The sequence below is a fragment of the Carcharhinus amblyrhynchos genome, chromosome 7 (assembly GCF_965287045.1).
Source record: "Carcharhinus amblyrhynchos chromosome 7, sCarAmb.v2.hapA, whole genome shotgun sequence".
Lineage (NCBI taxonomy): Eukaryota > Metazoa > Chordata > Chondrichthyes > Carcharhiniformes > Carcharhinidae > Carcharhinus > Carcharhinus amblyrhynchos.
The window spans coordinates 29,781,510-29,791,245 of record NC_137330.1 but is presented as its reverse complement, the minus strand read 5'-3'; the positions used below and the strand labels follow the sequence as shown (position 1 = coordinate 29,791,245).

At 46.2% G+C, this 9,736-nt stretch overlaps 1 non-coding gene across 1 annotated transcript; it reads right to left on the bottom strand.

Annotated features, from left to right (window-relative positions):
• Positions 1–3,010: 3,010 nt before the first annotated feature.
• Positions 3,011–3,209, bottom strand: LOC145345786 (U2 spliceosomal RNA). Its single transcript, XR_013887170.1, has one exon. It is a non-coding gene; the product is annotated as a U2 spliceosomal RNA (small nuclear RNA).
• Positions 3,210–9,736: the final 6,527 nt, after the last annotated feature.

Below are 9,736 nucleotides of genomic sequence, written 5' to 3'. Positions count from 1 at the left end.
AAATTATGGTTGCCCATGTGAAAGTACTGCTGCCTATAATGGGTATGAGGAAGCTTGGCCTGTTTGGTACTTGGTCCAAGGCACACTCCACAGTCATTAATGCTTGGAGCAGGTGGCAGCCCAGATCACTAGTGTACACTAATTATGTGGTCTGAGAGCAGATCATAAGAATACCTTCACAAAGCTGCCAAGATAAGATTCCCTGTACAGGACATTTATCAGCTGGATGTCCTAATATGCATGTCTCAGTGTGTTACCTATTAATCTATTCCATATTTGCTGTTGACTGAGGCCAAGACTTCAGACAACTTGACGCTCGTCACCATTGACCTTGGATACCCAGACACATTGAAACTGAAACTTTAAGACTGGCGTTTTCCAAGCCATCATGGTGAGAGTGACAGTGAGAGAGAGCGTGTGAGAGTGAGAGCGGGCATGCGGGAGTGAGAGCGGGCGTGCAGGAGCGAGAGCGAGAGCGAGCATGCGGGAGCAAGTGCGCGAGAGTGAGAGCAGGTGTGTGAGAGTGAGAGTGAGGGTGCGAAAGCGAGAGCAAGTGTGCAGGAGAGATAGCAAGCGTGCGGGAGCGAGAGCGGCCGTGCGGGAGTGAGAGCGGGCATGTGGTAGTGAGACTGAGAGTGAGAGCGAGACTGAGAGCAACAGTGAGAGCACGACTGTGAGAGAGCAAGGGCAAGCGCGAGGACGAGCGTGAGCGCAAGGGCGGGAGCAAGTGCAAGGGCGAGCGCGAGGGTGAGGGCGAGGACGAGGGCCAGACCAATTATGAGAGAGAGCAAGAGTGGGAGTGGGAGTGAGAGAGGGAGAAGAAGTGGGAGAGCGAGTGGGAGAAGGAGAGGGAGCGGGAGAGGGAAAGTGAGTGGGAGACAGAGCAGGAGAGGGAGCGAGGAAGGGAGAGAGGGAATGGGAGAGAGAGCGGGAGAGGGAGGAGGAGTGGAAGTCCGGGACAGAGGGGGACAAGAGGGGGTGACAGGGGTGAGAGAGGGGCAAGAGGAGCAAGCAGGGGAGACGAGGGGGCGAGAGGGGGCAAGGGGGATGGAGGGGCGAGGGAGCGGGCAAGGAGGGGGCGAGGAGGGGGGTCAAGAGAGAGTGGGGTGGGGGGGAGCGACAGGGTTGGGGGGTGAGAGCGGGGGGCAAGAGAGGGGGCAAAAGAGGGGGTGAGAGAGTTGAGTGGGGGGGAACGGGGGGGGTCGGGGCGAGAGAGGGGGGCGAGAGAGAGAGCATGCAAGAGAGAGGGTGCGAAAGAGAGCGTGCAATAGTGTGAGAGAGTGAGAGAGAGTGAGCGTGTGAGAGGGTGAGCATGAGAATGTGAGAGCATCAGAGCGTCAGAGAGAGTGAGCGTGAGGGAGAGCGAGCGTGAGGGAGAGCGAGCGTGAGGGAGAGCGAGCGTGAGGGAGAGCGAGCGTGAGGGAGAGCGAGCGTGAGGGAGAGCGAGCGTGAGGGAGAGCGAGCGTGAGGGAGAGCGAGCGTGAGGGAGAGCGAGCGTGAGGGAGAGCGAGCGTGAGGGAGAGCGAGCGTGAGGGAGAGCGAGCGTGAGGGAGAGCGAGCGTGAGGGAGAGCGAGCGTGAGGGAGAGCGAGCGGGAGAGTGAGTGAGAGTGTGAGAATGGAAGAGGGGGAGAGAGTGAGCATGAGAGAGAATGACCGTGAGAGAGAGTGAGCATGAGAGAGAGTGAGCATGAGAGAGTGTGAGAGTGAGTGAGCTTGAGCATGAGAGAGTGAGAGAGGGAGAGAATGAATGTGAGAGAGAGTGAGCGTGAGAGAGAGTGAGCATGAGAGAGAGAGTGAGCTTGAGCATGAGGGTGTGAGAGAGGGAGAGAGGGAGAGAGTGAGCGTGAGGGAGATTGAGCATGAGGGGGAGTGAGCGTGAGAGAAAGTGTGTGTGGGACAGGGTGTGAGTGAGACACTGAGGGAAAGAGGGAGAGTTAGCATGAGTGAGAGAGAGCGAGCGTGAGGGAGAGAGCGTGAGAAAGAGGTAGGGTGCGAGACAGCGTGCGAGAGAGACATGCAAGAGAGACGTGCGAGAGAGAGACGTGTGACAGAGAGCGTGCGAGAGAGAGAGCGTGCAAAAATGTATGACAGAGAGTGTGTGAGAATGAGAGAGAGAGTGAGAGTGAGAGAGAGAGTGTGAGAGAGAGCAAGAGTGCGAGAGAGAGTGAGTGTGAGAGTGAGTGTGAGAGAGAGTGAGTGAGTATGAGTGTGAGTGAGTGTGTGTGAATGTGAGTGTGTGTGAATGTGAGTGTGAGTGTGTGAGTGTGAATGTGAGTGAAAGTGAGTGTGAGTGTGACGCATCAAAACTGAGACTTTAATGTTGGAATTTTCAAACCCTTCATGGTGAGTGAGAGAACGAGAGTGAGAATGAGAAGAGCGAGCAAGCGAGTGTGCATATATGCGAGTTAATCGGGGAAATTCCAGACTCTGAATCAAAAATGTTGCATATCTACTATTTCAAAGAGCTCACATTTTGCAACAAAATTTAACTGCACGATTTATTGACGCCCACATGCATCACTGTGCTCAACTCCCAACATCTGAACATTAGTTATGTACTTGTCTAAAACACCACATAAGGAATCAATGTGGGTTGGAGAAAATAAGAAACCCTTGACCTCTTTGGAAGAAGCCATTATAGGCTACCTGTATTTAAGAGTACGTGGGGGATAAGGCTACGGACATCTCACCTCCATCTATTGCTATATCCTGATATTGTATTTGGTTTTTGTTCTCACTTATTGCCACACAAACAAGTATACAACTATTCTAATATGGCATATCAGAGTCCATTAGAAAGGAAATCTTGGAGTCAACATTCCAGCATTTATTCCTGTGCTCTCCCTTTGAATTTATATAAGCAAACTACAGCAAGATAGTACCCCATCTGAGCAACACTTTTTTCTTCATATCCAATTCAAGCCAATCAAAGCCCAATTCAAAGTCTCAGCAAGTGTGACTTTCCAAATCCAAGCTGACAAGACAGGCTCACCATTTTCTGTCTGGGGCTTGATCTATATGATTCAAGCTGATTGGAGCATGCATTGCGTCTTCTCCAAGACTTGATCTCATTTGCATCTTAGCCAAAAGGCCAAGATGCCGCTTTAAAAAATTGCTTCAAATGAAGCTTCAGTGTAACCTCATGACTTCAACCAAGTGCAAGATGTCAATACTACACTTGATCTTAGCCAAAAGGCCAAGAAGCACATTTAATGCACTTGTAAAGCAACACATATTCCAGAAGGCATAATTAGTCAACATGAGGAAATGGGCTCTGGTGAGTCACTGTACGCAAATAAATAGACCTTGTGGTAGAGATATTTAAATGCTGTGATCCATGTAGAGCATGATAATTTATAAAGAGATGTGAATATCGCGGTGATCAACTCAAAGCATCATATGGTAAGATCCAGTATTTTAAGAATTTTACTGTAATAAACACCCCAATGTCGACATAGACTAAACATTACTTAGTGAGCAGCTAATACACTAAACTACAGAAAGGTAAAAAACATAAGAACATAAGAAATAGGAGCAGGGGTAGGCCATCTAGCCCTTCGAGCCTGCCCCGCCATTCAACAAGATAATGGCTGATCTGAAGTGGATCAGTTCCACTTTCCCGCTTTCTCCCCATAACCCTTAATTCCCTTGTCTACCAGAAACCTATCTGTGACTTAAATATATTCAGCGAGGTAGCCTCCACCCCTTCAATGGGCAGAGAATTCCAGAGACTCACCACCCTTTGAGTGAAGAAGTTCCTCCTCAACTCCAATCTAAACTGCAGCCCCCCCCCCCCGCCTATTTTGAGGCTGTGCCTCTAGTTCTGCTATCCTTTCTAAGCAGGAAGAATCTCTCTACCTCTACCCTATCTAGCCCCTTCATTATCTTATATGTTTCTATAAGATCCCCCCTCAGCCTTCTAAATTCCAATGAGTACAGAGCCAGTCTATTCAAACTCTCCTCATAGGCTAGCCCCTTCATCTCCAGTATCAGCCTAGTGAACCTTCTCTACGCTCCCTCCAAGGCTAATATATCCTTTCGCAAATGCGGCAACCAAAACTGCACACAGTACTCCAGTTGCGGCCTCACCAGCGCCCTGTACAGTTGCAGCAAGACCTCCCTGCTTTTATATTCAATCCCCCTCGCTATAAAGGCCAACATTCCATTTGCCTTCTCCTAACATTCCATTCACCTTCTGCTCAACATATTTCTGCTCAACTTCTCAAGATAGACAAAATCACCAGACCACATTTATATGTTAAACCACACTCTCAGTAATCTTGACTATAACTTCCTCGGAGGAACAACCAGTGTCAGATTGCTATTCTGTATCCACTTAACCTGCAACAAATTCCTTCCACACCTGTCTCACCTCACCTTCCGACTCAGATCAGGCGAGGTCCAGACAGCACAACATGTCTCCAGAGCCAGTGTTAAAAGTCTAACAGAGTCAGAGTAAGGACATGCCCCCTTTTAATGGCACTAATTGTTGGGGATGGGAGTGATGGGGGTGTGTCAGGCAAGGGATGGGGGAGTGAATGGTAGGGATGGATTTTGAGGTTGGGGGGAGCCAGAGGCATGGGGGAGTCCCCTGTGGGTCAGGAAAGTGGTGTGTTCCGTGCTGGGATCAGTCTGGATTTTTAAAATAGTTCTGCATAAGTTAGAAATGATTTTATTTCTCCTAACATTTCCAGCGAACCTATCAGCTTGTTATGGCTGCTGCTCTATCCAACAACTCAAGAAATGATAAATGACTGTGAACAAAGCCTAGTCCATTACGCAAACCAGCCTCCCATCTATTGATTCTGTCTACACGTCCCACTGCCTTGGAAAAGCACGCAGCATAATCAAGGATCCTGTGCATCCTGGAAATATTCTCTTCTACCTTCTTCCATTGGGAAAAAGTTACAAAAGACTGAGGTCACATACCAACTGATTCAAGAACAGCTTCTTTCCTGCTGCCATCAGCCTTTTGAATGGGCTATCTCGCACTAAATTGATCTTTCTCTACACCCTAGCTTTTTTTTGATTCATACATGGGACATGGGCGTCACTGGCTGGCCAGCATTTATTGCTCATCCCTCGTTGCCCTTGATCAGAGGACAGTTGTGAGTCAATCACGTTGCTGTGACTCTGGAGTCACATGTAGGCCAGACCAGGTAAGGATGGCAGATTTCTTCCCTAAAGCACATCAGTGAATCAGAGGGGTTTTTCTGACAATCAACAATGGTTTCATGGTCATCAGTAGATTCTTAATTCCAGATTTTTTTTATTGAATTCAAATTCGACCAGCTGCCATGACAGGATTCAAACCCGGGTCCCCAGAACATTAGCTGAGTTTCTGGATTAATAGTTTAGCCCGGGTACTGCCAAAACATGTTCCTCTCCCTCCAGGGACTATACAAAGAACAAAGAGAACAGAGAACAAAGAACAACCCAGCACGGGAAACAGGCCCTTCGGCCCAACGAGCCTGCGCTGCCATTTCAACAAAACATTTTCCTACACCTACCCTGCCCCGTGTGTATGTGAATGGTACCCCTAATGTAGCCAGATTCAGGGGAGAATAGTGTAGGGTCAATTTGGTACACCAATCAGCCTAAGAGCACATCTTTGGGGTGTGGGAGGAAACCAGAGCACCCGGAGGAAACCCACGCAACCACAGGGAGAATGCGCAAACTCCCACAGACACAGGCCCAAATCCATGTATCTGCACAGCTAGCAGTGATAGTCACTGAGCTGTTGTGGTGCCCGTCTGCTGGTCCACGATTAAGCACACACAACGACACAAAGTACTAGTCCACTCTCGAAACCTCCAAGAGCAGCCCAAGCACGACCCACCATGTGCATGCCCCTCGTTTGACAACAAGGTGGACCGACATCTGTGGATTAAAAGAGACAAAACATTAACACGTAATATTACATCTCCAGTGTTGCCCCGAGGCTCTGACCTTTTTTAATACCGTCTACTATAACCCTCTATCCTTGTTTCGCTCATGTGTCTATCTAAGTAAACCTTAAACAAGTCCAACGTGCCTGCCTCCACCACCTTACTTGGTAGCGCATTCTATACCCCCACGACCCTCTGCGTGAAAAACCTTCCTCTAGTATCCAAATTATACTTCTCCCCCCTCACCCTTAGATCGTGACCTCTCGTAATAGTTGTCCCCAATCTAGGGAAAAGCCTGCCACTGTTGACTCTATCTATTCCCTTCATTATTTGATACACCTCTATCAGATCCCCTCTTAATCTCCATCTTTCTAAGGCAAAGAGCCCCAGTTTTTCCAACCTTTCCTCGTAACTCAGTCCTTCCATGCCAGGCAACATCCTGGTAAACCTCCTCTGCACCCTCTCCAGGGCCTCCACGTCCTTCCAGCAGTAAGGTGACCAGAACTGGACGCAGTACTCCAAATGCGGCCTAACCAACATTCTGTACAACTGAAGCATTAGACGACAGCTCTTATACTCTATACCCCTTCCTGTAAAGGCTAGCATTCCGTAAGCTTTCTTCACAACCTTCTCTACCTGTGTTGACACCTTCAGAGACTTGTGCACCTGCACTCCCAGATCCCTCTGTTTTTCTATACTCTTAATTAGTCTACCTTTTATCATGTAACTCCTCCCTGCAATATTCCTTCCAAAATATACCTACCTCTTCATCCTGGTGTGCTCACTGCACTTGGTTCATGTTTTGCAAAACCGGTTAACCTCACTGCCTTGTGCCATGCTGGCAAGGAGGGATTTCCTAATGTGGGAAAAACCAATGAGGGGACACAGCCTTTGCTGAAAGGTTAATTTATTGAGATCAGGTTTCCTAGCTTCCTAGGCAGAAACCTCATTATGTCGCAGGCAAGGGGTGGAAAAATCAGAAAACCAGATCTTGGCAGCAAGGTACTGATTTTACAAGTCTCCTGACATCTTGTTCCCACATTGCTGTTTGCACTCACAGTGAGCACAACTTTGTGGCATTTGAGTCTCTTTCCCTTCCCAGAGGTGCTGTCTGTCTTGATGAGCACCTTCTGTTCTTATTTCCAATTTGCAGCATCTGCAGTATTTTGTTTTTGTCCACTACCCTGTTGCCATATGCTGCTCTATGTCAAATTTTGTTTTAACACTCCTGTGAAACATCGTAGGATATTTTACTATGCTAAAGATTCAATGTGAAGTTAGGTTGTTGTTGTTTTAATAACAGCTACAAAGCCAATGAGAAGAAACATTTTAAAAATGTCACTACTCTTTCAAGGTCTCAATTTGCACTTGTTGCTTATGGCAACTCCTAATTACAGAATTGTCACAATGCAAAATGAGGCCATTTGGTCCATTGTGTCTCCAAACAAACATCATGATTTCGTGTCATTTCTCCCTGTTTTTTCCTTGTACTCCTACATATTGTTTCTATTCAAGTAATCACTTAATGCCCCCTCGAACGCCTCGATTAAACCTGCCTTCACCAAACTTCCAGACAGTGCATTCTGAATCAGTCATTGTGTGAAAATGCTTTTTTCTCACATCACATAGAACATAGAACATAACAGCACAGTACAGGCCCTTCAGCCCTCAATGTTGTGCTGAGCTATGCCCAATCCCAAGATCAAGCTATCCCCTCCTATAATTCTGAAGTGCTCCATTTGCCTATCCAATAACTGCTTGAAAATTCCTAAAGTGTCCAACTCCACTATCACAGCAGGCAGTGTATTCCACACCCCAACCACTCTCTGCACTCCATGTCCCTACTAACAACAGCCAGAATACTCTGTTTTAAATGAACAGATTGAGTGCACATTGTAAAAGAAAGAACTCACACTTGTTCAAATTAGCGTTAATTATACCTTTGCTAAAATATTAAAATGCGGTGTTTGCACAAATTCGACATCAATATTCATCGGTATTAAGCCTAACCAGTAAACCTTATGTTACTGAATCTACACCCAAGCAAATCATGCATGTTGGAGCATATCCCTCTGGCTACAAAATTTCCCCTTAAAAGTGAAAGATAAATGAAAGATTCTTGATTTCAAATTGTTCTGTTGTGGGAGGCGTTAAGTGAAAGCAGATTGAGAAGGGAACGAGGACATAAGGCAGCAAATCAATAAGGAAATGTCTGGTTAACAGAATCTACACAAAGCAGTTACAATTCTTCAAATGTGTTTTATGCATTTGGCCACAGATGGGCTGACTGTCCTCATATTAAAAGCCTCATGTCTGTGTCACCAAAAATCACTGGTGAATTGCCAGTGATGAATTGATTTCATCAAGGAATCAATGAATGGAGGACAACCCCAGACATGGCCCAAAGCAGAGACAGATGTAACACTGCTGGGCTGCCATGAAACTTCAATGAACTTAGCTCAGATCTGCAGGGAATGTGGTGATGCTGCTGGTATTTACTTGCAAAGGCAGTGAGGTATCATCTGTAGATTAAAATTGTCAGAATTTACTAAATATCATAGATGGTGATAAATACCTGTTTGTGTACTACTGTAGCTGTGTTGCATCACTGGAGTTAGAGTAAATCTTGGTTTGTTTTTCCAGGTATACAAATACTGTAATTATGAAGGATTTCACATCCCTACTTCATTTTTGTTTTGAAACGACCTTCACTCCCTGGAAAATTTTCTTGTTTGTTATTTGCATGATATTCATAAGCTCACCCTTTTGATTCATGTTTATGGCTTTGCTACAAATAATAATTTTAAAAAGTTTCTTTTTTGATTTGAAGAGGGAAATGTAGTTTATTTCTACTTTCCTTCAAATCCTTCCCATTCATGCCGGCAGCATTCCTTCTTCCATCAGCAGGTAAAGTGGTCTCATGCTGCTGCTGGTGCCACCAGAAGTCATGTAATTGCAAGTGGACTCGTGGTTCTGCTGTTTCCTCCCTACCATCCTGTTGCTTTCTGTCAAGCGTACCATCTGCTTCCGGTGATATCTTTACTTTTGGTCCCATAAGCATTTTAAACAGTGATTCTTACTGGATACTTTTCTCCAGCAATAATGTGCCAACATTTCTTCTGGATTTCCACAGTTCTGCTTTCACCTTTCTCTGTAGAAACTTAAATTAAATATTCACTAATTTTTTTTGTACACTTGTAGACTTCTCACTACTTTGTTCTCTGTAAATCTCCTTGTTAAGCATTTTGAACTCTGCAGGAGGCCTCTTTTCATTTCGCTGAAGTTACATGAAATCCAGTTCAATTATCTTGGACATTTTTCTCTTTGTCTGTGTCTGACTTAATTAACTTATTCTTTTCCAAGTGAATTTTTGTCCTCAGATTTTAACATGTCTTGTTGAAGAATCCAACATGCTTTAAACATGCTGATCAAAGCAACAATTCAGGGGACGTGATTATTAAGTGGGTCAGGGATAGGATCGGAGGCAGGCAGGCGAGTACACAACTGGCACTGCCCAGGCTTTGTGCTAGTTTGCTGCTGTCATCCTCACCCCAACCATTTCCCATGATGGAAGCTTAGGGATGGATCGGCTGCCAGCTAAGGAATGGCAGGTAGCCAATTAAAGAAAATTAAGGAGCTTATTAAGGAATGTCCAGTTGGGAATGAAGACAGTCAGTATTGATCGAGACCAACATGGTGGGCTCATGGCAGACATCAGTGTGGTTGGGTCAAAAAAATGACAAGCTAAGAACCCCTTCCCCTCTTCTACAATGCATTACCCAACCAGCTACTGCCCATCTCCTGGAAGGGGAGCCTCTCTATGTTCATGACCAGGCAGCTGCAGCCT